The sequence below is a fragment of the Anomaloglossus baeobatrachus genome, chromosome 4 (genome assembly GCF_048569485.1).
Source record: "Anomaloglossus baeobatrachus isolate aAnoBae1 chromosome 4, aAnoBae1.hap1, whole genome shotgun sequence".
NCBI lineage: Eukaryota > Metazoa > Chordata > Amphibia > Anura > Aromobatidae > Anomaloglossus > Anomaloglossus baeobatrachus.
This window is the reverse complement of record NC_134356.1, coordinates 701,596,014-701,622,075: the sequence shown is the minus strand read 5'-3', so window position 1 is coordinate 701,622,075 and position 26,062 is coordinate 701,596,014.

Sequence of the window (26,062 nt, the reverse complement as noted above, 5' to 3'; positions counted from 1 at the left end):
TGGATTTTGGCCCATTCTTCCGCACACACACTCCTCACATCCTGTATGGAGACACTAGTCACCTGCATTGCTCAGGTGGATTTTGGCCCATTCTTCCGCACACACTCCTCACATCCTGTATGGAGACACTAGTCGCCTGCATTGCTCAGGTGGATTTTGGCCCATTCTTCCGCACACACTCCTCACATCCTGTATGGAGACACTAGTCACCTGCATTGCTCAGGTGGATTTTGGACCATTCTTCCGCACACACTCCTCACATCCTGTATGGAGACACTAGTCACCTGCATTGCTCAGGTGGATTTTGGCCATTCTTCCGCACACACTCCTCACATCCTGTATGGAGACACTAGTCGCCTGCATTGCTCAGGTGGATTTTGGCCCATTCTTCCGCACACACTCCTCACATCCTGTATGGAGACACTAGTCACCTGCATTGCTCAGGTGGATTTTGGCCCATTCTTCCGCACACACTCCTCACATCCTGTATGGAGACACTAGTCACCAGCATTGCTCATGTGGATTTTGGTCCATTCTTCCGCACACACTCCTCACATCCTGTATGGAGACACTAGTCGCCTGCATTGCTCAGGTGGATTTTGGGCCATTCTTCCGCACACACACTCCTCACATCCTGTATGGAGACACTAGTCGCCTGCATTGCTCAGGTGGATTTTGGCCCATTCTTCCGCACACACTCCTCACATCCTGTATGGAGACACTAGTCGCCTGCATTGCTCAGGTGGATTTTGGCCCATTCTTCCGCACACACACTCCTCACATCCTGTATGGAGACACTAGTCACCTGTATTGCTCAGGTGGATTTTGGACCATTCTTCCGCACACACTCCTCACATCCTGTATGGAGACACTGGTCGCCTGCATTGCTCAGGTGGATTTTGGCCCATTCTTCCGCACACACTCCTCACATCCTGTATGGAGACACTGGTCGCCTGCATTGCTCAGGTGGATTTTGGCCCATTCTTCCGCACACACTCCTCACATCCTGTATGGAGACACAAGTCGCCTGCATTGCTCAGGTGGATTTTGGCCCATTCTTCCGCACACACTCCTCACATCCTGTATGGAGACACTAGTCCCTGCATTGCTCAGGTGGATTTTGGCCCATTCTTCCACACACACTCCTCACATCCTGTATGGAGACACTAGTCACCTGCATTGCTCAGGTGGATTTTGGTCCATTCTTCCGCACACACTCCTCACATCCTGTATGGAGACACTAGTCACCTGCATTGCTCAGGTGGATTTTGGCCCATTCTTCCGCACACACTCCTCACATCCTGTATGGAGACACTAGTCACCTGCATTGCTCAGGTGGATTTTGGTCCATTCTTCCGCACACACTCCTCACATCCTGTATGGAGACACTAGTCACCTGCATTGCTCAGGTGGATTTTGGCCATTCTTCCGCACACACTCCTCACATCCTGTATGGAGACACTAGTCACCTGCATTGCTCAGGTGGATTTTGGACCATTCTTCCGCACACACTCCTCACATCCTGTATGGAGACACTAGTCACCTGCATTGCTCAGGTGGATTTTGGCCATTCTTCCGCACACACTCCTCACATCCTGTATGGAGACACTAGTCGCCTGCATTGCTCAGGTGGATTTTGGCCCATTCTTCTGCACACACTCCTCACATCCTGTATGGAGACACTAGTCACCTGCATTGCTCAGGTGGATTTTGGCCCATTCTTCCGCACACACTCCTCACATCCTGTATGGAGACACTAGTCACCAGCATTGCTCATGTGGATTTTGGTCCATTCTTCCGCACACACTCCTCACATCCTGTATGGAGACACTAGTCTCCTGCATTGCTCAGGTGGATTTTGGGCCATTCTTCCGCACACACACTCCTCACATCCTGTATGGAGACACTAGTCGCCTGCATTGCTCAGGTGGATTTTGGCCCATTCTTCCGCACACACTCCTCACATCCTGTATGGAGACACTAGTCGCCTGCATTGCTCAGGTGGATTTTGGCCCATTCTTCCGCACACACACTCCTCACATCCTGTATGGAGACACTAGTCACCTGTATTGCTCAGGTGGATTTTGGACCATTCTTCCGCACACACTCCTCACATCCTGTATGGAGACACTGGTCGCCTGCATTGCTCAGGTGGATTTTGGCCCATTCTTCCGCACACACTCCTCACATCCTGTATGGAGACACTGGTCGCCTGCATTGCTCAGGTGGATTTTGGCCCATTCTTCCGCACACACTCCTCACATCCTGTATGGAGACACAAGTCGCCTGCATTGCTCAGGTGGATTTTGGCCCATTCTTCCGCACACACTCCTCACATCCTGTATGGAGACACTAGTCCCTGCATTGCTCAGGTGGATTTTGGCCCATTCTTCCACACACACTCCTCACATCCTGTATGGAGACACTAGTCACCTGCATTGCTCAGGTGGATTTTGGTCCATTCTTCCGCACACACTCCTCACATCCTGTATGGAGACACTAGTCACCTGCATTGCTCAGGTGGATTTTGGCCCATTCTTCCGCACACACTCCTCACATCCTGTATGGAGACACTAGTCGCCTGCATTGCTCAGGTGGATTTTGGCCCATTCTTCCGCACACACTCCTCACATCCTGTATGGAGACACTAGTCACCTGTATTGCTCAGGTGGATTTTGGCCCATTCTTCCGCACACACTCCTCACATCCTGTATGGAGACACTAGTCGCCTGCATTGCTCAGGTGGATTTTGGTCCATTCTTCCACACACACTCCTCACATCCTGTATGGAGACACTAGTCGCCTGCATTGCTCAGGTGGATTTTGGCCCGTTCTTCCGCACACACTCCTCACATCCTGTATGGAGACACTAGTCGCCTGCATTGCTCAGGTGGATTTTGGTCCATTCTTCCGCACACACTCCTCACATCCTGTATGGAGACACTAGTCGCCTGAATTGCTCAGGAGGATTTTGGCCATTCTTCCGCACACACTCCTCACATCCTGTATGGAGACACTAGTCGCCTGCATTGCTCAGGTGGATTTGGCCCATTCTTCCGCACACACTCCTCACATCCTGTATGGAGACACTAGTCGCCTGCATTGCTCAGGTGGATTTTGGTCCATTCTTCCGCACACACTCCTCACATCCTGTATGGAGACACTAGTCACCTGCATTGCTCAGGTGGAGTTTGGCCCATTCTTCCGCACACGCTCCTCAGATCCTGTATGGAGACACTAGTCACCTGCATTGCTCAAGTGGATTTTGCCCCATTCTTCCGCACACACTCCTCACATCCTGTATGGAGACACTAGTCGCCTGCATTGCTCAGGTGGATTATGGCCCATTCTTCTGCACACACTCCTCACATCCTGTATGGAGACACTAGTCGCCTGCATTGCTCAGGTGGATTTTGGCCCATTCTTCTGCACACACTCCTCATATCCTGTATGGAGACACTAGTCGCCTGCATTGCTCAGGTGGATTTTGGTCCATTCTTCCGCACACACTCCTCACATCCTGTATGGAGACACTAGTCGCCTGCATTGCTCAGGTGGATTTTGGTCCATTCTTCCGCACACACTCCTCACATCCTGTATGGAGACACTAGTCGCCTGCATTGCTCAGGTGGATTTTGGTCCATTCTTCCGCACACACTCCTCACACCCTGTATGGAGACACTAGTCGCCTGCATTGCTCAGGTGGATTTTGGCCCATTCTTCCACACACACTCCTCACATCCTGTATGGAGACACTGGTCGCCTGCATTGCTCAGGTGGATTTTGGCCCATTCCTCCACACACACTCCTCACATCCTGTATGGAGACACTAGTCGCCTGCATTGCTCAGGTGGATTTTGGCCCATTCTTCCGCACACACTCCTCACATCCTGTATGGAGACACTAGTCGCCTGCATTGCTCAGGTGGATTTTACCCCATTCTTCCGCACACACTCCTCACATCCTGTATGGAGACACTAGTCGCCTGCATTGCTCAGGTGGATTTTGGTCCATTCTTCCACACACACTCCTCACATCCTGTATGGAGACACTAGTCGCCTGCATTGCTCAGGTGGATTTTGGCCCATTCTTCCACACACACTCCTCACATCCTGTATGGAGACACTAGTCACCTGCATTGCTCAGGTGGATTTTGGCCCATTCTTCCGCACACACTCCTCACATCCTGTATGGAGACACTAGTCACCTGCATTGCTCAGGTGGATTTTGGCCATTCTTCCGCACACACTCCTCACATCCTGTATGGAGACACTAGTCGCCTGCATTGCTCAGGTGGATTTTGGCCCATTCTTCTGCACACACTCCTCACATCCTGTATGGAGACACTAGTCGCCTGCATTGCTCAGGTGGATTTTGGCCCATTCTTCCGCACACACTCCTCACATCCTGTATGGAGACACTAGTCGCCTGCATTGCTCAGGTGGATTTTGGTCCATTCTTCCGCACACACTCCTCACATCCTGTATGGAGACACTAGTCCCCTGCATTGCTCAGGTGGATTTTGGCCATTCTTCCGCACACATTCCTCACATCCTGTATGGAGACACTAGTCGCCTGCATTGCTCAGGTGGATTTTGGTCCATTCTTCCGCACACACTCCTCACATCCTGTATGGAGACACTAGTCGCCTGCATTGCTCAGGTGGATTTTGGCCCATTCTTCTGCACACACTCCTCACATACTGTATGGAGACACTAGTCACCTGCATTGCTCAGGTGGATTTTGGCCCATTCTTCCGCACACACTCCTCACATCCTGTATGGAGACACTAGTCGCCTGCATTGCTCAGGTGGATTTTGGCCGATTCTTCTGCACACACTCCTCACATACTGTATGGAGACACTAGTCGCCTGCATTGCTCAGGTGGATTTTGGTCCATTCTTCCGCACACACTCCTCACATCCTGTATGGAGACACTAGTCGCCTGCATTGCTCAGGTGGATTTTGGCCATTCTTCCGCACACACTCCTCACATCCTGTATGGAGACACTAGTCACCTGCATTGCTCAGGTGGATTTTGGTCCATTCTTCCGCACACACTCCTCACATCCTGTATGGAGACACTAGTCGCCTGCATTGCTCAGGTGGATTTTGGCCCATTCTTCTGCACACACACTCCTCACATCCTGTATGGAGACACTGGTCACCTGCATTGCTCAGGTGGATTTTGGCCCATTCTTCCGCACACACTCCTCACATCCTGTATGGAGACACTAGTCACCTGCATTGCTCAGGTGGATTTTGGCCCATTCTTCTGCACACACACTCCTCACATCCTGTATGGAGACACTAGTCGCCTGCATTGCTCAGGTGGATTTTGGCCCATTCTTCCGCACACACTCCTCACATCCTGTATGGAGACACTAGTCGCCTGCATTGCTCAGGTGGATTTTGGTCCATTCTTCCGCACACACTCCTCACATCCTGTATGGAGACACTAGTCACCTGCATTGCTCAGGTGGATTTTGGCCCATTCTTCTGCACACACTCTTCACATCCTGTATGGAGACACTGGTCACCTGCATTGCTCAGGTGGATTTTGGCCCATTCTTCCGCACACGCTCCTCACATCCTGTATGGAGACACTAGACACCTGCATTGCTCAGGTGGGATTTTGGCCCATTCTTCTGCACACACTTCTCACATCCTGTATGGAGACACTAGTCATCTGCATTGCTCAGGTAGATTTTGGCCCATTCTTCCGCACACACTCCTCACATCCTGTATGGAGACACTAGTCGCGTGCATTGCTCAGGTGGATTTTGGTCCATTCTTTCGCACACACTCCTCATATCCTGTATGGAGACACTAGTCGCCTGCATTGCTCAGGTGGATTTTGGTCCATTCTTCTGCACACACTCCTCACATCCTGTATGGAGACACTAGTCGCCTGCATTGCTCAGGTGGATTTTGGCCCATTCTTCCGCACACACTCCTCACATCCTGTATGGAGACACTAGTCTCCGGCATTGCTCAGGTGGATTTTGGCCCATTCTTCCGCACACACTCCTCACATCCTGTATGGAGACACTAGTCGCCTGCATTGCTCAGGTGGATTTTGGTCCATTCTTCTGCACACACTCCTCACATCCTGTATGGAGACACTGGTCTCCTGCATTGCTCAGGTGGATTTTGGCCCATTCTTCCGCACACACTCCTCACATCCTGTATGGAGACACTAGTCTCCGGCATTGCTCAGGTGGATTTTGGCCCATTCTTCCGCACACACTCCTCACATCCTGGATGGAGACACTAGTCACCTGCATTGCTCAGGTGGATTTTGGCCCATTCTTCCGCACACACTCCTCACATCCTGTATGGAGACACTAGTCACCTGCATTGCTCAGGTGGATTTTGGCCCATTCTTCCGCACACACTCTTCACATCCTGTATGGAGACACTAGTCGCCTGCATTGCTCAGGTGGATTTTGGCCATTCTTCCGCACACACTCCTCACATCCTGTATGGAGACACTAGTCGCCTGCATTGCTCAGGTGGATTTTGGTCCATTCTTCTGCACACACTCCTCACACCCTGTATGGAGACACTAGTCGCCTGCATTGCTCAGGTGGATTTTGGCCCATTCTTCCGCACACACTCCTCACATCCTGTATGGAGACACTAGTCTCCTGCATTGCTCAGGTGGATTTTGGCCCATTCTTCCGCACACACTCCTCACATCCTGTATGGAGACACTAGTCTCCTGCATTGCTCAGGTGGATTTTGGCCATTCTTCCGCACACACTCCTCACATCCTGTATGGAGACACTAGTCGCCTGCATTGCTCAGGTGGAATTTGGTCCATTCTTCCGCACACACACTCCTCACATCCTGTATGGAGACACTAGTCGCCTGCATTGCTCAGGTGGATTTTGGTCCATTCTTCCGCACACACACTCCTCACATCCTGTATGGAGACACTAGTCGCCTGCATTGCTCAGGTGGATTTTGGTCCATTCTTCCGCACACACACTCCTCACATCCTGTATGGAGACACTAGTCTCCTGCATTGCTCAGGTGGATTTTGGCCCATTCTTCCGCACACACTCCTCCCATCCTGTATGGAGACACTAGTCGCCTGCATTACTCAGGTGGATTTTGGCCCATTCTTCCGCACACACTCCTCACATCCTGTATGGAGACACTAGTCGCCTGCATTGCTCAGGTGGATTTTGGCCCATTCTTCCGCACACACTCCTCCCATCCTGTATGGAGACACTAGTCGCCTGCATTACTCAGGTGGATTTTGGCCCATTCTTCCGCACACACTCCTCACATCCTGTATGGAGACACTAGTCGCCTGCATTGCTCAGGTGGATTTTGGTCCATTCTTCCGCACACACTCCTCACATCCTGTATGGAGACACTAGTCACCTGCATTGCTCAGGTGGATTTTGGCCCATTCTTCTGCACACACTCTTCACATCCTGTATGGAGACACTGGTCACCTGCATTGCTCAGGTGGATTTTGGCCCATTCTTCCGCACACGCTCCTCACATCCTGTATGGAGACACTAGACACCTGCATTGCTCAGGTGGGATTTTGGCCCATTCTTCTGCACACACTTCTCACATCCTGTATGGAGACACTAGTCATCTGCATTGCTCAGGTAGATTTTGGCCCATTCTTCCGCACACACTCCTCACATCCTGTATGGAGACACTAGTCGCGTGCATTGCTCAGGTGGATTTTGGTCCATTCTTTCGCACACACTCCTCATATCCTGTATGGAGACACTAGTCGCCTGCATTGCTCAGGTGGATTTTGGTCCATTCTTCTGCACACACTCCTCACATCCTGTATGGAGACACTAGTCGCCTGCATTGCTCAGGTGGATTTTGGCCCATTCTTCCGCACACACTCCTCACATCCTGTATGGAGACACTGGTCTCCTGCATTGCTCAGGTGGATTTTGGCCCATTCTTCCGCACACACTCCTCACATCCTGTATGGAGACACTAGTCTCCGGCATTGCTCAGGTGGATTTTGGCCCATTCTTCCGCACACACTCCTCACATCCTGTATGGAGACACTAGTCGCCTGCATTGCTCAGGTGGATTTTGGTCCATTCTTCTGCACACACTCCTCACATCCTGTATGGAGACACTGGTCTCCTGCATTGCTCAGGTGGATTTTGGCCCATTCTTCCGCACACACTCCTCACATCCTGTATGGAGACACTAGTCTCCGGCATTGCTCAGGTGGATTTTGGCCCATTCTTCCGCACACACTCCTCACATCCTGGATGGAGACACTAGTCACCTGCATTGCTCAGGTGGATTTTGGCCCATTCTTCCGCACACACTCCTCACATCCTGTATGGAGACACTAGTCACCTGCATTGCTCAGGTGGATTTTGGCCCATTCTTCCGCACACACTCTTCACATCCTGTATGGAGACACTAGTCGCCTGCATTGCTCAGGTGGATTTTGGCCATTCTTCCGCACACACTCCTCACATCCTGTATGGAGACACTAGTCGCCTGCATTGCTCAGGTGGATTTTGGTCCATTCTTCTGCACACACTCCTCACACCCTGTATGGAGACACTAGTCGCCTGCATTGCTCAGGTGGATTTTGGCCCATTCTTCCGCACACACTCCTCACATCCTGTATGGAGACACTAGTCTCCTGCATTGCTCAGGTGGATTTTGGCCCATTCTTCCGCACACACTCCTCACATCCTGTATGGAGACACTAGTCTCCTGCATTGCTCAGGTGGATTTTGGCCATTCTTCCGCATACACTCCTCACATCCTGTATGGAGACACTAGTCGCCTGCATTGCTCAGGTGGAATTTGGTCCATTCTTCCGCACACACACTCCTCACATCCTGTATGGAGACACTAGTCGCCTGCATTGCTCAGGTGGATTTTGGTCCATTCTTCCGCACACACACTCCTCACATCCTGTATGGAGACACTAGTCGCCTGCATTGCTCAGGTGGATTTTGGTCCATTCTTCCGCACACACACTCCTCACATCCTGTATGGAGACACTAGTCTCCTGCATTGCTCAGGTGGATTTTGGCCCATTCTTCCGCACACACTCCTCCCATCCTGTATGGAGACACTAGTCGCCTGCATTACTCAGGTGGATTTTGGCCCATTCTTCCGCACACACTCCTCACATCCTGTATGGAGACACTAGTCGCCTGCATTGCTCAGGTGGATTTTGGCCCATTCTTCCGCACACACTCCTCACATCCTGTATGGAGACACTAGTCACCTGCATTGCTCAGGTGGATTTTGGCCCATTCTTCCGCACACACTCCTCACATCCTGTATGGAGACACTAGTCACCTGCATTGCTCAGGTGGATTTTGGCCCATTCTTCCGCACACACTCCTCACATCCTGTATGGAGACACTAGTCACCTGCATTGCTCAGGTGGATTTTGGCCCATTCTTCCGCACACACTCCTCACATCCTGTATGGAGACACTAGTCACCTGCATTGCTCAGGTGGATTTTGGCCCATTCTTCCGCACACACTCCTCACATCCTGTATGGAGACACTAGTCGCCTGCATTGCTCAGGTGGATTTTGGCCCATTCTTCCACACACACTCCTCACATCCTGTATGGAGACACTAGTCACCTGCATTGCTCAGGTGGATTATGGCCCATTCTTCCGCACACACTCCTCACATCCTGTATGGAGACACTAGTCGCCTGCATTGCTCAGGTGGATTTTGGCCCATTCCTCCACACACACTCCTCACATCCTGTATGGAGACACTAGTCACCTGCATTGCTCAGGTGGATTTTGGCCCATTCTTCCGCACACACTCCTCACATCCTGTATGGAGACACTAGTCACCTGCATTGCTCAGGTGGATTTTGGTCCATTCTTCCGCACACACTCCTCACATCCTGTATGGAGACACTAGTCACCTGCATTACTCAGGTGGATTTTGGCCCATTCTTCCGCACACACTCCTCACATCCTGTATGGAGACACTATTCATCTGCATTACTCAGGTGGGTTTTGGTCCATTCTTCCGCACACACTCCTCACATCCTGTATGGTGACACTAGTCACCTGCATTGCTCAGGTGGATTTTGGCCCATTCTTCCGCACACACTCCTCACATCCTGTATGGAGACACTAGTCGCCTGCATTGCTCAGGTGGATTTTGGCCCATTCTTCCGCACACACACTCCTCACATCCTGTATGGAGACACTATTCATCTGCATTACTCAGGTGGATTTTGGTCCATTCTTCTGCACACACTCCTCACATCCTGTATGGAGACACTAGTCACCTGCATTGCTCAGGTGGATTTTGGCCCATTCTTCTGCACACACTCCTCACATCCTGTATGGAGACACTAGTCACCTGCATTGCTCAGGTGGATTTTGGCCCATTCTTCTGCACACACTCCTCACATCCTGTATGGAGACACTAGTCACCTGCATTGCTCAGGTGGATTTTGGCCCATTCTTCCGCACACACTCCTCACATCCTGTATGGAGATACTAGTCACCTGCATTGCTCAGGTGGATTTTGGCCCATTCTTCCGCACACACTCCTCACATCCTGTATGGAGACACTAGTCGCCTGCATTGCTCAGGTGGGTTTTGGTCCATTCTTCCGCACACACTCCTCACATCCTGTATGGGGACACTAGTCGCCTGCATTGCTCAGGTGGATTTTGGCCCATTCTTCCGCACACACTCCTCACATCCTGTATGGAGACACTAGTCGCCTGCATTGCTCAGGTGGATTTTGGTCCATTCTTCCGCACACACTCCTCACATCCTGTATGGAGACACTAGTCGCCTGCATTGCTCAGGTGGATTTTGGCCCATTCTTCCGCACACATTCCTCACATCCTGTATGGAGACACTAGTCGCCTGCATTGCTCAGGTGGATTTGGTCCATTCTTCCGCACACATTCCTCACATCCTGTATGGAGACACTAGTCGCCTGCATTGCTCAGGTGGATTTTGGCCATTCTTCCGCACACACTCCTCACATCCTGTATGGAGACACTAGTCGCCTGCATTGCTCAGGTGGGTTTTGGTCCATTCTTCCGCACACACTCCTCACATCCTGTATGAAGACACTAGTCACCTGCATTGCTCAGGTGGGTTTTGGTCCATTCTTCCGCACACACTCCTCACATCCTGTATGGAGACACTAGTCACCTGCATTGCTCAGGTGGATTTTGGTCCTTTCTTTCGCACACACTCCTCATACCCTGTATGGAGACACTAGTCACCTGCATTGCTCAGGTGGATTTTGGTCCATTCTTTCGCACACATTCCTCACATCCTGTATGGAGACACTAGTCACCTGCATTGCTCAGGTGGATTTGGTCCATTCTTCCGCACACATTCCTCACATCCTGTATGGAGACACTAGTCGCCTGCATTGCTCAGGTGGATTTTGGCCCATTCTTCTGCACACACTCCTCACATCCTGTATGGAGACACTAGTCACCTGCATTGCTCAGGTAGATTTTGGCTCATTCTTCCGCACACACTCCTCACATCCTGTATGGAGACACTAGTCACCTGCATTGCTCAGGTGGATTTTGGCCCATTCTTCCACACACACTCCTCACATCCTGTATGGAGACACTAGTCACCTGCATTGCTCAGGTGGATTTTGGCCCATTCTTCTGCACACACTCCTCACATCCTGTATGGAGACACTAGTCGCCTGCATTGCTCAGGTGGATTTTGGCCCATTCTTCCGCACACACTCCTCACATCCTGTATGGAGACACTAGTCGCCTGCATTGCTCAGGTGGATTTTGGTCCATTCTTCCGCACACACTCCTCACTTCCTGTATGGAGACACTAGTCACCTGCATTGCTCAGGTGGATTTTGGTCCATTCTTCCGCACACATTCCTCACATCCTGTATGGAGACACTAGTCACCTGCATTGCTCAGGTGGATTTGGTCCATTCTTCCGCACACATTCCTCACATCCTGTATGGAGACACTAGTCGCCTGCATTGCTCAGGTGGATTTTGGCCATTCTTCCGCACACACTCCTCACATCCTGTATGGAGACACTAGTCGCCTGCATTGCTCAGGTGGATTTTGGCCATTCTTCCGCACACACTCCTCACATCCTGTATGGAGACACTAGTCGCCTGCATTGCTCAGGTGGGTTTTGGTCCATTCTTCCGCACACACTCCTCACATCCTGTATGAAGACACTAGTCACCTGCATTGCTCAGGTGGGTTTTGGTCCATTCTTCCGCACACACTCCTCACATCCTGTATGGAGACACTAGTCACCTGCATTGCTCAGGTGGATTTTGGTCCTTTCTTTCGCACACACTCCTCATACCCTGTATGGAGACACTAGTCACCTGCATTGCTCAGGTGGATTTGGTCCATTCTTCCGCACACATTCCTCACATCCTGTATGGAGACACTAGTCGCCTGCATTGCTCAGGTGGATTTTGGCCCATTCTTCTGCACACACTCCTCACATCCTGTATGGAGACACTAGTCGCCTGCATTGCTCAGGTGGATTTTGGGCCATTCTTCCGCACACACTCCTCACATCCTGTATGGAGACACTAGTCGCCTGCATTGCTCAGGTGGATTTTGGCCCATTCTTCCGCACACACTCCTCACATCCTGTATGGAGACACTAGTCACCTGCATTGCTCAGGTGGATTTTGGCCCATTCTTCCGCACACACTCCTCACATCCTGTATGGAGACACTAGTCACCTGCATTGCTCAGGTGGATTTTGGCTCATTCTTCCGCACACACTCCTCACATCCTGTATGGAGACACTAGTCACCTGCATTGCTCAGGTGGATTTTGGCCCATTCTTCTGCACACACTCCTCACATCCTGTATGGAGACACTAGTCGCCTGCATTGCTCAGGTGGATTTTGGTCCATTCTTCTGCACACACTCCTCACATCCTGTATGGAGACACTAGTCGCCTGCATTGCTCAGGTGGATTTTGGCCCATTCTTCTGCACACACTCCTCACATCCTGTATGGAGACACTAGTCGCCTGCATTGCTCAGGTGGATTTTGGCCCATTCTTCTGCACACACTCCTCACATCCTGTATGGAGACACTAGTCACCTGCATTGCTCAGGTGGATTTTGGCCCATTCTTCTGCACACACTCCTCACATCCTGTATGGAGACACTAGTCACCTGCATTGCTCAGGTGGATTTTGGCCCATTCTTCCGCACACACTCCTCACATCCTGTATGGAGACACTAGTCGCCTGCATTGCTCAGGTGGGTTTTGGTCCATTCTTCCGCACACACTCCTCACATCCTGTATGGGGACACTAGTCGCCTGCATTGCTCAGGTGGATTTTGGCCCATTCTTCCGCACACACTCCTCACATCCTGTATGGAGACACTAGTCGCCTGCATTGCTCAGGTGGATTTTGGCCCATTCTTCCGCACACATTCCTCACATCCTGTATGGAGACACTAGTCACCTGCATTGCTCAGGTGGATTTGGTCCATTCTTCCGCACACACTCCTCACATCCTGTATGGAGACACTAGTCGCCTGCATTGCTCAGGTGGATTTTGGCCATTCTTCCGCACACACTCCTCACATCCTGTATGGAGACACTAGTCGCCTGCATTGCTCAGGTGGGTTTTGGTCCATTCTTCCGCACACACTCCTCACATCCTGTATGGAGACACTAGTCACCTGCATTGCTCAGGTGGATTTTGGTCCTTTCTTTCGCACACACTCCTCATACCCTGTATGGCGACACTAGTCACCTGCATTGCTCAGGTGGATTTTGGTCCATTCTTTCGCACACACTCCTCACATCCTGTATGGAGACACTAGTCACCTGCATTGCTCAGGTGGATTTGGTCCATTCTTCCGCACACATTCCTCACATCCTGTATGGAGACACTAGTCGCCTGCATTGCTCAGGTGGATTTTGGCCCATTGTTCCGCACACACTCCTCACATCCTGTATGGAGACACTAGTCACCTGCATTGCTCAGGTGGATTTTGGCTCATTCTTCCGCACACACTCCTCACATCCTGTATGGAGACACTAGTCACCTGCATTGCTCAGGTGGATTTTGGCCCATTCTTCCACACACACTCCTCACATCCTGTATGGAGACACTAGTCACCTGCATTGCTCAGGTGGATTTTGGCCCATTCTTCTGCACACACTCCTCACATCCTGTATGGAGACACTAGTCGCCTGCATTGCTCAGGTGGATTTTGGTCCATTCTTCTGCACACACTCCTCACATCCTGTATGGAGACACTAGTCGCCTGCATTGCTCAGGTGGATTTTGGCCCATTCTTCTGCACACACTCCTCACATCCTGTATGGAGACACTAGTCGCCTGCATTGCTCAGGTGGATTTTGGCCCATTCTTCTGCACACACTCCTCACATCCTGTATGGAGACACTAGTCGCCTGCATTGCTCAGGTGGATTTTGGCCCATTCTTCCGCACACACTCCTCACATCCTGTATGGAGACACTAGTCGCCTGCATTGCTCAGGTGGATTTTGGCCCATTCTTCCGCACACACTCCTCACATCCTGTATGGAGACACTAGTCACCTGCATTGCTCAGGTGGATTTTGGCCCATTCTTCCGCACACACTCCTCACATCCTGTATGGCGACACTAGTCGCCTGCATTGCTCAGGTGGATTTTGGCCCATTCTTCTGCACACACTCCTCACATCCTGTATGGAGACACTAATCACCTGCATCGCTCAGGTGGATTTTGGCCCATTCTTCCGCACACACTCCTCACATCCTGTATGGAGACACTAGTCGCCTGCATTGCTCAGGTGGATTTTGGCCCATTCCTCCGCATACACACACCTCACATCCTGTATGGAGACACTAGTCACCTGCATTGCTCAGGTGGATTTGGTCCATTCTTCCGCACACACTCCTCACATCCTGTATGGAGACACTAGTCGCCTGCATTGCTCAGGTGGGTTTTGGTCCACTCTTCCGCACACACTCCTCACATCCTGTATGGAGACACTAGTCACCTGCATTGCTCAGGTGGATTTTGGTCCTTTCTTTCGCACACACTCCTCATACCCTGTATGGCGACACTAGTCACCTGCATTGCTCAGGTGGATTTTGGTCCATTCTTTCGCACACATTCCTCACATCCTATATGGAGACACTAGTCACCTGCATTGCTCAGGTGGATTTGGTCCATTCTTCCGCACACATTCCTCACATCCTGTATGGAGACACTAGTCGCCTGCATTGCTCAGGTGGATTTTGGCCCATTGTTCCGCACACACTCCTCACATCCTGTATGGAGACACTAGTCACCTGCATTGCTCAGGTGGATTTTGGCTCATTCTTCCGCACACACTCCTCACATCCTGTATGGAGACACTAGTCACCTGCATTGCTCAGGTGGATTTTGGCCCATTCTTCCACACACACTCCTCACATCCTGTATGGAGACACTAGTCACCTGCATTGCTCAGGTGGATTTGGTCCATTCTTCCGCACACACTCCTCACATCCTGTATGGAGACACTAGTCGCCTGCATTGCTCAGGTGGGTTTTGGTCCATTCTTCCGCACACACTCCTCACATCCTGTATGGAGACACTAGTCACCTGCATTGCTCAGGTGGATTTTGGTCCTTTCTTTCGCACACACTCCTCATACCCTGTATGGCGACACTAGTCACCTGCATTGCTCAGGTGGATTTTGGTCCATTCTTTCGCACACATTCCTCACATCCTATATGGAGACACTAGTCACCTGCATTGCTCAGGTGGATTTGGTCCATTCTTCCGCACACATTCCTCACATCCTGTATGGAGACACTAGTCGCCTGCATTGCTCAGGTGGATTTTGGCCCATTGTTCCGCACACACTCCTCACATCCTGTATGGAGACACTAGTCACCTGCATTGCTCAGGTGGATTTTGGCTCATTCTTCCGCACACACTCCTCACATCCTGTATGGAGACACTAGTCACCTGCATTGCTCAGGTGGATTTTGGCCCATTCTTCCACACACACTCCTCACATCCTGTATGGAGACACTAGTCACCTGCATTGCTCAGGTGGATTTTGGCCCATTCTTCTGCACACACTCCTCACATCCTGTATGGAGACACTAGTCGCCTGCATTGCTCAGGTGGATTTTGGTCCATTCTTCTGCACACACTCCTCACATCCTGTATGGAGACACTAGTCGCCTGCATTGCTCAGGTGGATTTTGGCCCATTCTTCTGCACACACTCCTCACATCCTGTATGGAGACACTAGTCGCCTGCATTGCTCAGGTGGATTTTGGCCCATTCTTCTGCACACACTCCTCACATCCTGTATGGAGACACTAGTCGCCTGCATTGCTCAGGTGGATTTTGGCCCATTCTTCTGAACACACTCCTCACATCCTGTATGGAGACACTAGTCGCCTGCATTGCTCAGGTGGATTTTGGTCCATTCTTCTGCACACACTCCTCACATCCTGTTTGGAGACACTAGTCGCCTGCATTGCTCAGGTGGATTTTGGCCCATTCTTCCGCACACACTCCTCACATCCTGTATGGAGACACTAGTCGCCTGCATTGCTCAGGTGGATTTTGGCCCATTCTTCCGCACACACTCCTCACATCCTGTATGGAGACACTAGTCACCTGCATTGCTCAGGTGGATTTTGGCCCATTCTTCCGCACACACTCCTCACATCCTGTATGGCGACACTAGTCGCCTGCATTGCTCAGGTGGATTTTGGCCCATTCTTCTGCACACACTCCTCACATCCTGTATGGAGACACTAATCACCTGCATCGCTCAGGTGGATTTTGGCCCATTCTTCAGCACACACTCCTCACATCCTGTATGGAGACACTAGTCCCCTGCATCGCTCAGGTGGATTTTGGCCCATTCTTCCGCACACACTCCTCACATCCTGTATGGAGACACTAGTCGCCTGCATTGCTCAGGTGGATTTTGGCCCATTCCTCCGCATACACACACCTCACATCCTGTATGGAGACACTAGACGCCTGCATTGCTCAGGTGGATTTTGGTCCATTCTTCTGCACACACTCCTCACATCCTGTATGGAGACACTAGTCACCTGCTTTGCTCAGGTGGATTTTGGCCCATTCTTCTGCACACACACTCCTCACATCTTGTATGGAGACACTAGTCACCTGCATTGCTCAGGTGGATTTTGGCCCATTCTTCCGCACACACTCCTCACATCCTGTATGGAGACACAAGTCACCTGCATTACTCAGGTGGATTTTGGTCCATTTTTCCGCACACACTCCTCACATCCTGTATGGAGACACTAGTCGCCTGCATTGCTCAGGTGGATTTTGGCCCATTCTTCCGCACACACTCCTCACATCCTGTATGGAGACACTATTCATCTGCATTACTCAGGTGGATTTTGGTCCATTCTTCTGCACACACACTCCTCACATCCTGTATGGAGACACTAGTCGCCTGCATTGCTCAGGTGGATTTTGGTCCATTCTTGCGCACACACTCCTCACATCCTGTATGGAGACACTAGTCACCTGCATTGCTCAGGTGGACTTTGGCCCATTCTTCTGCACACACTCCTCACATCCTGTATGGAGACACTAGTCACCTGCATTGCTCAGGTGGATTTTGGCCCATTCTTCTGCACACACTCCTCACATCCTGTATGGAGACACTAGTCGCCTGCATTGCTCAGGTGGATTTTGGTCCATTCTTCCGCACACACTCCTCACATCCTGGATGTAGACACTAGTCCCCTGCATTGCTCAGGTGGATTTTGGTCCATTCTTCCGCACACACTCCTCACATCCTGTATGGAGACACTAGTCGCCTGCATTGCTCAGGTGGATTTTGGCCCATTCTTCCGCACACACACTCCTCACATCCTGTATGGAGACACTAGTCACCTGCATTGCTCAGGTGGATTTTGGACCATTCTTCCGCACACACACTCCTCACATCCTGTATGGAGACACTAGTCACCTGCATTGCTCAGGTGGATTTTGGCCCATTCTTCCGCACACACTCCTCACATCCTGTATGGAGACACTAGTCCCTGCATTGCTCAGGTGGATTTTGGCCCATTCTTCCGCACACACTCCTCACATCCTGTATGGAGACACTAGTCCCTGCATTGCTCAGGTGGATTTTGGCCCATTCTTCCGCACACACTCCTCACATCCTGTATGGAGACACTAGTCGCCTGCATTGCTCAGGTGGATTTTGGTCCATTCTTCCGCACACACTCCTCACATCCTGTATGGAGACACTAGTCGCCTGCATTACTCAGGTGGATTTTGGCCCATTCTTCTGCACACACTCCTCACATACTGTATGGAGACACTAGTCACCTGCATTGCTCAGGTGGATTTTGGCCCATTCTTCCGCACACACTCCTCACATCCTGTATGGAGACACTAGTCGCCTGCATTGCTCAGGTGGATTTTGGCCGATTCTTCTGCACACACTCCTCACATACTGTATGGAGACACTAGTCGCCTGCATTGCTCAGGTGGGTTTTGGTCCATTCTTCCGCACACACTCCTCACATCCTGTATGGAGACACTAGTCGCCTGCATTGCTCAGGTGGATTTTGGCCCATTCTTCCACACACACTCCTCACATCCTGTATGGAGACACTAGTCACCTGCATTGCTCAGGTGGATTTTGGCCAATTCTTCCGCACACACTCCTCACATCCTGTATGGAGACACTAGTCGCCTGCATTGCTCAGGTGGATTTTGGTCCATTCTTCCGCACACACTCCTCACATCCTGTATGGAGACACTAGTCGCCTGCATTGCTCAGGTGGATTTTGGCCATTCTTCCGCACACACTCCTCACATCCTGTATGGAGACACTAGTCACCTGCATTGCTCAGGTGGATTTTGGTCCATTCTTCCGCACACACTCCTCACATCCTGTATGGAGACACTAGTCGCCTGCATTGCTCAGGTGGATTTTGGCCCATTCTTCTGCACACACACTCCTCACATCCTGTATGGAGACACTGGTCACCTGCATTGCTCAGGTGGATTTTGGCCCATTCTTCCGCACACACTCCTCACATCCTGTATGGAGACACTAGTCACCTGCATTGCTCAGGTGGATTTTGGCCCATTCTTCTGCACACACACTCCTCACATCCTGTATGGAGACACTAGTCGCCTGCATTGCTCAGGTGGATTTTGGCCCATTCTTCCGCACACACTCCTCACATCCTGTATGGAGACACTAGTCGCCTGCATTGCTCAGGTGGATTTTGGTCCATTCTTCCACACACACTCCTCACATCCTGTATGGAGACACTGGTCACCTGCATTGCTCAGGTGGATTTTGGCCCATTCTTCTGCACACACTCTTCACATCCTGTATGGAGACACTGGTCACCTGCATTGCTCAGGTGGATTTTGGCCCATTCTTCCGCACACGCTCCTCACATCCTGTATGGAGACACTAGACACCTGCATTGCTCAGGTGGATTTTGGCCCATTCTTCTGCACACACTTCTCACATCCTGTATGGAGACACTAGTCATCTGCATTGCTCAGGTAGATTTTGGCCCATTCTTCCGCACACACTCCTCACATCCTGTATGGAGACACTAGTCGCGTGCATTGCTCAGGTGGATTTTGGTCCATTCTTTCGCACACACTCCTCATATCCTGTATGGAGACACTAGTCGCCTGCATTGCTCAGGTGGATTTTGGTCCATTCTTCTGCACACACTCCTCACATCCTGTATGGAGACACTGGTCTCCTGCATTGCTCAGGTGGATTTTGGCCCATTCTTCCGCACACACTCCTCACATCCTGTATGGAGACACTGGTCACCTGCATTGCTCAGGTGGATTTTGGCCCATTCTTCCGCACACAATCCTCACATCCTGTATGGAGACACTAGTCGCCTGCATTGCTCAGGTGGATTTTGGCCATTCTTCCGCACACACTCCTCACATCCTGTATGGAGACACTAGTCGCCTGCATTGCTCAGGTGGATTTTGGTCCATTCTTCTGCACACACTCCTCACACCCTGTATGGAGACACTAGTCTCCTGCATTGCTCAGGTGGATTTTGGCCCATTCTTCCGCACACACTCCTCACATCCTGTATGGAGACACTAGTCTCCTGCATTGCTCAGGTGGATTTTGGCCCATTCTTCCGCACACACTCCTCACATCCTGTATGGAGACACTAGTCTCCTGCATTGCTCAGGTGGATTTTGGCCATTCTTCCGCACACACTCCTCACATCCTGTATGGAGACACTAGTCGCCTGCTGTTACGGTTGCTGCGAGCACTGGAGACTATGTCCAGATTTCTTGCTACTGCACATGTGCGAGCGCTGGAGACTAAGTCAAGATTTCTTGCTACTGCACATGTGCGAGCGCTGGAGACTAAGTCCAGATTTCTTGCTACTGCACATGTGCGAGCGCTGGAGACTAAGTCCAGATTTCTTGCTACTGCACATGTGCGAGCGCCGGAGACTAAGTCCAATCTTGGAGCCATTGCACATGTGCGGGTGACATCATCGCTGACACGAGGTCACATGTCTCTGACACCTTCTATGCCGATTGGTCGCTGGTCATGTGCTTGTGACGTCTTGCTCGGTGATAGGCCAGCATGACGTCACTCCTGTCGTTCTGGAAGCGGATTGGCTCTGGTGTCCTCCATCTTGGATGAGGCACAGAGTCTATATAAGACCCTGACACACGCCGCATGGTGCTCAGTCCTCTTGGTTCATGCATATGAGTAGACGCTCTGTGCGCGTTCCTCTAGGCATTCCTCTGTCTATGCTAGGTGAGCGCTACCGGCAGGGTAGCGTTCTTATACCTTACAGCTTCGGCTGCTGTCCGTATCCTTACCTCTTAGGGGAGCGGACATAGGCAGGTGCCTGAGGCACATGGTCTGGCTGGGCCTTGTGATTGTACTCGTAGGTGGACGTTGCCGCTAGGGTAACGTTCCTTATACTGCGTCTGGCAGTTGTTCGTATCCTCGCACACTAGGGGAGCGAACAGAGGTAGGAGCTTTGTGCGGCTTACGCTGCTGTTCGTCTCTTTTGCACCACTAGAAGAGCGGACCTAGGCAGGTGCCATATCTAGTGGTTCGTGTCCTCGCACACTAGTGGAGCGAACGCAGGTAGGAGCTTTGTGCGGCTTACGCTGCTGTTCGTCTCTTTTGCACCACTAGAAGAGCGGACCTAGGTAGGTGCCATTTCGCACACATTGCCTTTGTCTCTGTGATTATTAACAGAGATCATTCCACACACCCTCCAAGTAAGGGAGGAATTGCTTTACTTTCTTATTATATCCTTCTGTGAGTTAACAGAGGTATCGCACTCTGCCATAGTCTGCAGCAAAGTCTTTGCACGGTGGACCCTGACTGTCTGATACTCCTTTCGGTTATTATCAGACAGCCCCCCGTAACATTAGGACTGAGCCAAGGGTCTGGCAGTTATGGCAGAATATCAGCAGTTACACCGTTACATACAAGTACTTGAGTCACGGCTCAAGAGTATAGAGGATAAACCTCAGACCATGGTGACATCTGCACATGATCCTCGACTTGCTCTACCAAACAGATATTCTGGCGATGCCAGATCATGTCGTGGTTTCATTAGTCAGTGTCAGATACACCTAGAGGTTAACTCTTCTCGCTTCTCTACGGAGAGGTCCAGAGTAGGCTTTATCATCTCCTTACTTCAGGACAAAGCCTTAGAATGGGCGACTCCCCTATGGGAGCGCTCTGATGTGGTTACTCTGAGACATCAAGACTTTCTTGATGCTCTTAAGGCGGTATTCATGGGTCCGCAGGTTACCCATGATGCGGCCCTGAGACTGTTAGATCTATCTCAGGGTTCGTTATCCACTAGTTCTTATGCCATTGCTTTTAGAACTCTGGTGGCAGAACTAGATTGGCCAGAGAAGGTGTTGATTCCTATCTTCTGGAGAGGGTTGGCTGGCTATGTCAAGGATGCCCTTGCTACTCGTGAAGTCCCTGCTTCTCTGGAGGACTTGATCACAGTAGCAACGAGGATCGATGTACGCCATAAGGAACGTAGACTCGAGGTCTCTTCCTCACGCCCTAAGCATCGGGCTATTCCAGTTGTTGAGGGTCCACTACCATCTTCCTCAGCATCTGAAACATCTCCCACTCCTATGGAGTTAGGTCATACGTTCTCCAGACTACGCAAGTCTGGTCCTCCTATATGTTACGTATGTCGTCAGGCTGGGCACTATGCCAACAAGTGTCCTAGTCGTCAGGGAAACTCCCTGGCCTAGTAACCATTAGAGGGGGGTTACTAGAGACGTCTTCTGCACCCTCTAAGTGTTGTATCCCAGGTCAGCTCTCGTTATCTGAGAGTACATGGCCTATTATGGCTTTTGTGGATTCCGGAGCTGACGGGATTTTTGTGTCCTCAAGATTTGTAAAGGGACACAATATTCCCTCTATCATGTTAGAGGCGCCTATTCCTGTCCGTGTTGTTAATGGAACTATGTTGTCTGACTCCATTACATTGAGGACAGTTCCCTTGCGCCTTTCCCTGTCTCAGGGTCACATAGAGGAGATTTCTTTTCTTGTTTTGCCTGAGGGTATAGACGACGTCCTTCTGGGTCTTCCATGGCTTCGGACTCATGCTCCTCACATTGACTGGGAGTCTGACAGCATTATTAGTTGGGGTTCGAAATGTCAGTCCCGATGTCTTCCCTTACCACCTAAGGTCGTTGCAGTTGCATCAACTGATCTCTCTCCCATACCTACACCCTATTTGGATTTCGCTGACGTGTTCTCCAAACAGGGTGCTGAGGTTCTTCCACCCCATAGGCCGTATGACTGTGCCATAGACCTTATCCCAGGTTCGGTTCCACCTAAAGGCAGGGTTTACCCCCTGTCGATACCTGAGTCGGAGGCCATGTCGACCTATATAAGAGAGAGCTTAGAGAAGGGGTTCATTCGTAAGTCTGTCTCTCCCGCGGGAGCTGGGTTTTTCTTTGTTCGGAAGAAAGAGGGTGATTTGCGTCCCTGCATAGATTACAGGGGTCTCAACGCAATCACAATAAAGAACAAATACCCATTACCTTTAATTTCGGAGCTCTTTGGCAGACTGAGAGGAGCTCAAGTTTTTACAAAGTTGGATCTGCGGGGTGCGTATAACTTGGTACGAATTCGAGAGGGTGACGAATGGAAGACCGCTTTTAACACCCGAGACGGTCACTATGAATACCTCGTCATGCCTTTTGGGTTATGTAATGCACCCGCAGTATTTCAGGACTTCGTAAATGATGTGTTCAGGGATTTACTGTTATCCTCAGTAGTGGTGTATCTGGACGACATCCTGATTTTTTCTCCTGATCTGGAGACTCATCGTCAGGATGTCGTTCGTGTCCTTTCCCGTTTAAGGGAGCACTCATTGTTTGCTAAACTCGAGAAATGTGTATTCGAGCAGTCCTCATTGCCTTTTTTGGGTTACATTATCTCACAAGAGGGTCTGGCTATGGATCCTGCGAAGCTCTCTGCTGTCCTGCAATGGTCCGAACCTCATTCCTTGAAGGCGGTGCAACGCTTCTTAGGATTCATAAATTATTACAGGCAGTTCATACCCCATTTTTCTACTTTGGTGGCCCCTTTGGTGGCCTTGACTAAGAAAGGTGCTAATCCCAAAGCCTGGTCTACTGAGACATCTCAGGCTTTTGAGGCAGTAAAAATACACTTTTCAACTGCTCCCGTTCTTCAAAGACCCGATGAGAGTAAGCCCTTCCTCTTAGAGGTTGATGCCTCTTCAGTGGGTGCTGGTGCGGTCTTGTATCAAAAGAACAGTGCAGGTAGAAAAAGGCCGTGTTTCTTCTTTGCTAAAACCTTTTCACCGGCAGAGAGAAACTATACCATTGGGGATAGGGAACTGCTCGCCTTGAGATTAGCCTTGGAGGAGTGGCGTCACTTGCTGGAAGGAGCGAAACATCCTTTCCAGGTCTATACAGACCATAAGAATCTGACGTACTTACAAACCGCTCAGCGTCTGAATCCTCGCCAAGCCCGCTGGTCCTTGTTTTTCTCCCGCTTTCACTTCTCCATCAACTATTTGTCTGGGAGTAAGAATAACAAGGCAGACGCCCTGTCTCGCTCTATGCTTTCTACCCAGGAAGAGATTGACGAACCTCGTCTTATCCTTCCCTCCAGGGTTTTTCATACGCTCTCCCCTGTGACGTTAGACCAAATCCCACCGGGCAAGACATTTGTTCCGCCTGATCGACAGAATGATATACTGTCATGGGCCCACACCTCAAAGGTGGGTGGGCATTTTGGTATTAGGCGGACACGAGAGTTACTGGAGAGGTGGTATTGGTGGCCACACTTAGCCAGCCACGTCAAGAGATATGTCGGTTCCTGCTACTCGTGTGCTCGCAACCGTCCATTACGGCAGAGACCGGCTGGGCTCTTGCATCCTTTACCAGTGCCAGATAGACCATGGGAGGTGGTAGGCATGGACTTTGTGGGTGATCTTCCATGTTCACAGGGACATAGATTTGTGTGGGTTATTACGGACCATTTCTCCCGGATGGTTCATCTCGTACCGTTATCGAGAATCCCATCTTCCAGGGTACTAGCCAAACTATTCCTCAAGCATGTCTTTAGGCTTCACGGGATGCCAGATCGTATCATTTGTGATAGAGGCCCGCAATTTACTTCCCGTTTCTGGCGAGATCTTTGTAGCCTTCTGCAAATTGAGTTGAATCTCTCTTCGGCATACCATCCGGAGACTAATGGTTTGGTTGAACGTACCAATCAATCTATGATTATATACCTTCGACACTTTGTTGCTGAGAACCACGATAACTGGTCCTCCCTCCTACCCTGGGCAGAATTTGCCCTTAACAATTCGCTGGCTGAGGCCACTGGGCAGACACCGTTCGTACTCAATAATGGGCAACACCCTAGGGTACCGGTACCGTTTCCCGCTGCTGCACCTCCTCCTCTTGTGGCCGACTGGGCAACTAATGCCAGAGAGGTTTGGGATCGGACTCAAGAGTCGATCCAAGCAGCTAAGGACCGTATGAAGACGGTGTCCGATCGGTTTCGTCGCCCGGCTCCTGTCTTTTCTCCAGGGGACTTTGTGTGGCTCTCTGCAAAACACGTGAGACTTAGAGTGAGCTCTGTCAAATTTGCTCCTCGCTTCCTGGGTCCTTATGAGGTTCTTCGACAGGTAAATCCTGTAGTCTATCAATTGAAGTTACCTGTCCATCTTAGGATTCATGACAAATTCCATGTCTCACTGCTAAAGCCGGCTATTTTACCTCACGCTCGTGAAGTGCACTCTCCTGCCTCTGATTCCTCTCGCTCTAGCTATGAGGTACGAGCCATAGTTGGTTCTAAGATGGTTAGAGGGCGCAGGTTCTTCTTGATAGATTGGGAGGGCTATGGCCCGGAACATCGCTCTTGGGAGCCTGAGGAGGCTGTCCATGCTCCCGACTTAGTTGACGATTATCTGCGTCACCGGGAGGGGGGCCCTTGAGGGGGAGGTACTGTTACGGTTGCTGCGAGCACTGGAGACTATGTCCAGATTTCTTGCTACTGCACATGTGCGAGCGCTGGAGACTAAGTCCAGATTTCTTGCTACTGCACATGTGCGAGCGCTGGAGACTAAGTCCAGATTTCTTGCTACTGCACATGTGCGAGCGCTGGAGACTAAGTCCAGATTTCTTGCTACTGCACATGTGCGAGCGCCGGAGACTAAGTCCAATCTTGGAGCCATTGCACATGTGCGGGTGACATCATCGCTGACACGAGGTCACATGTCTCTGACACCTTCTATGCCGATTGGTCGCTGGTCATGTGCTTGTGACGTCTTGCTCGGTGATAGGCCAGCATGACGTCACTCCTGTCGTTCTGGAAGCGGATTGGCTCTGGTGTCCTCCATCTTGGATGAGGCACAGAGTCTATATAAGACCCTGACACACGCCGCATGGTGCTCAGTCCTCTTGGTTCATGCATATGAGTAGACGCTCTGTGCGCGTTCCTCTAGGCATTCCTCTGTCTATGCTAGGTGAGCGCTACCGGCAGGGTA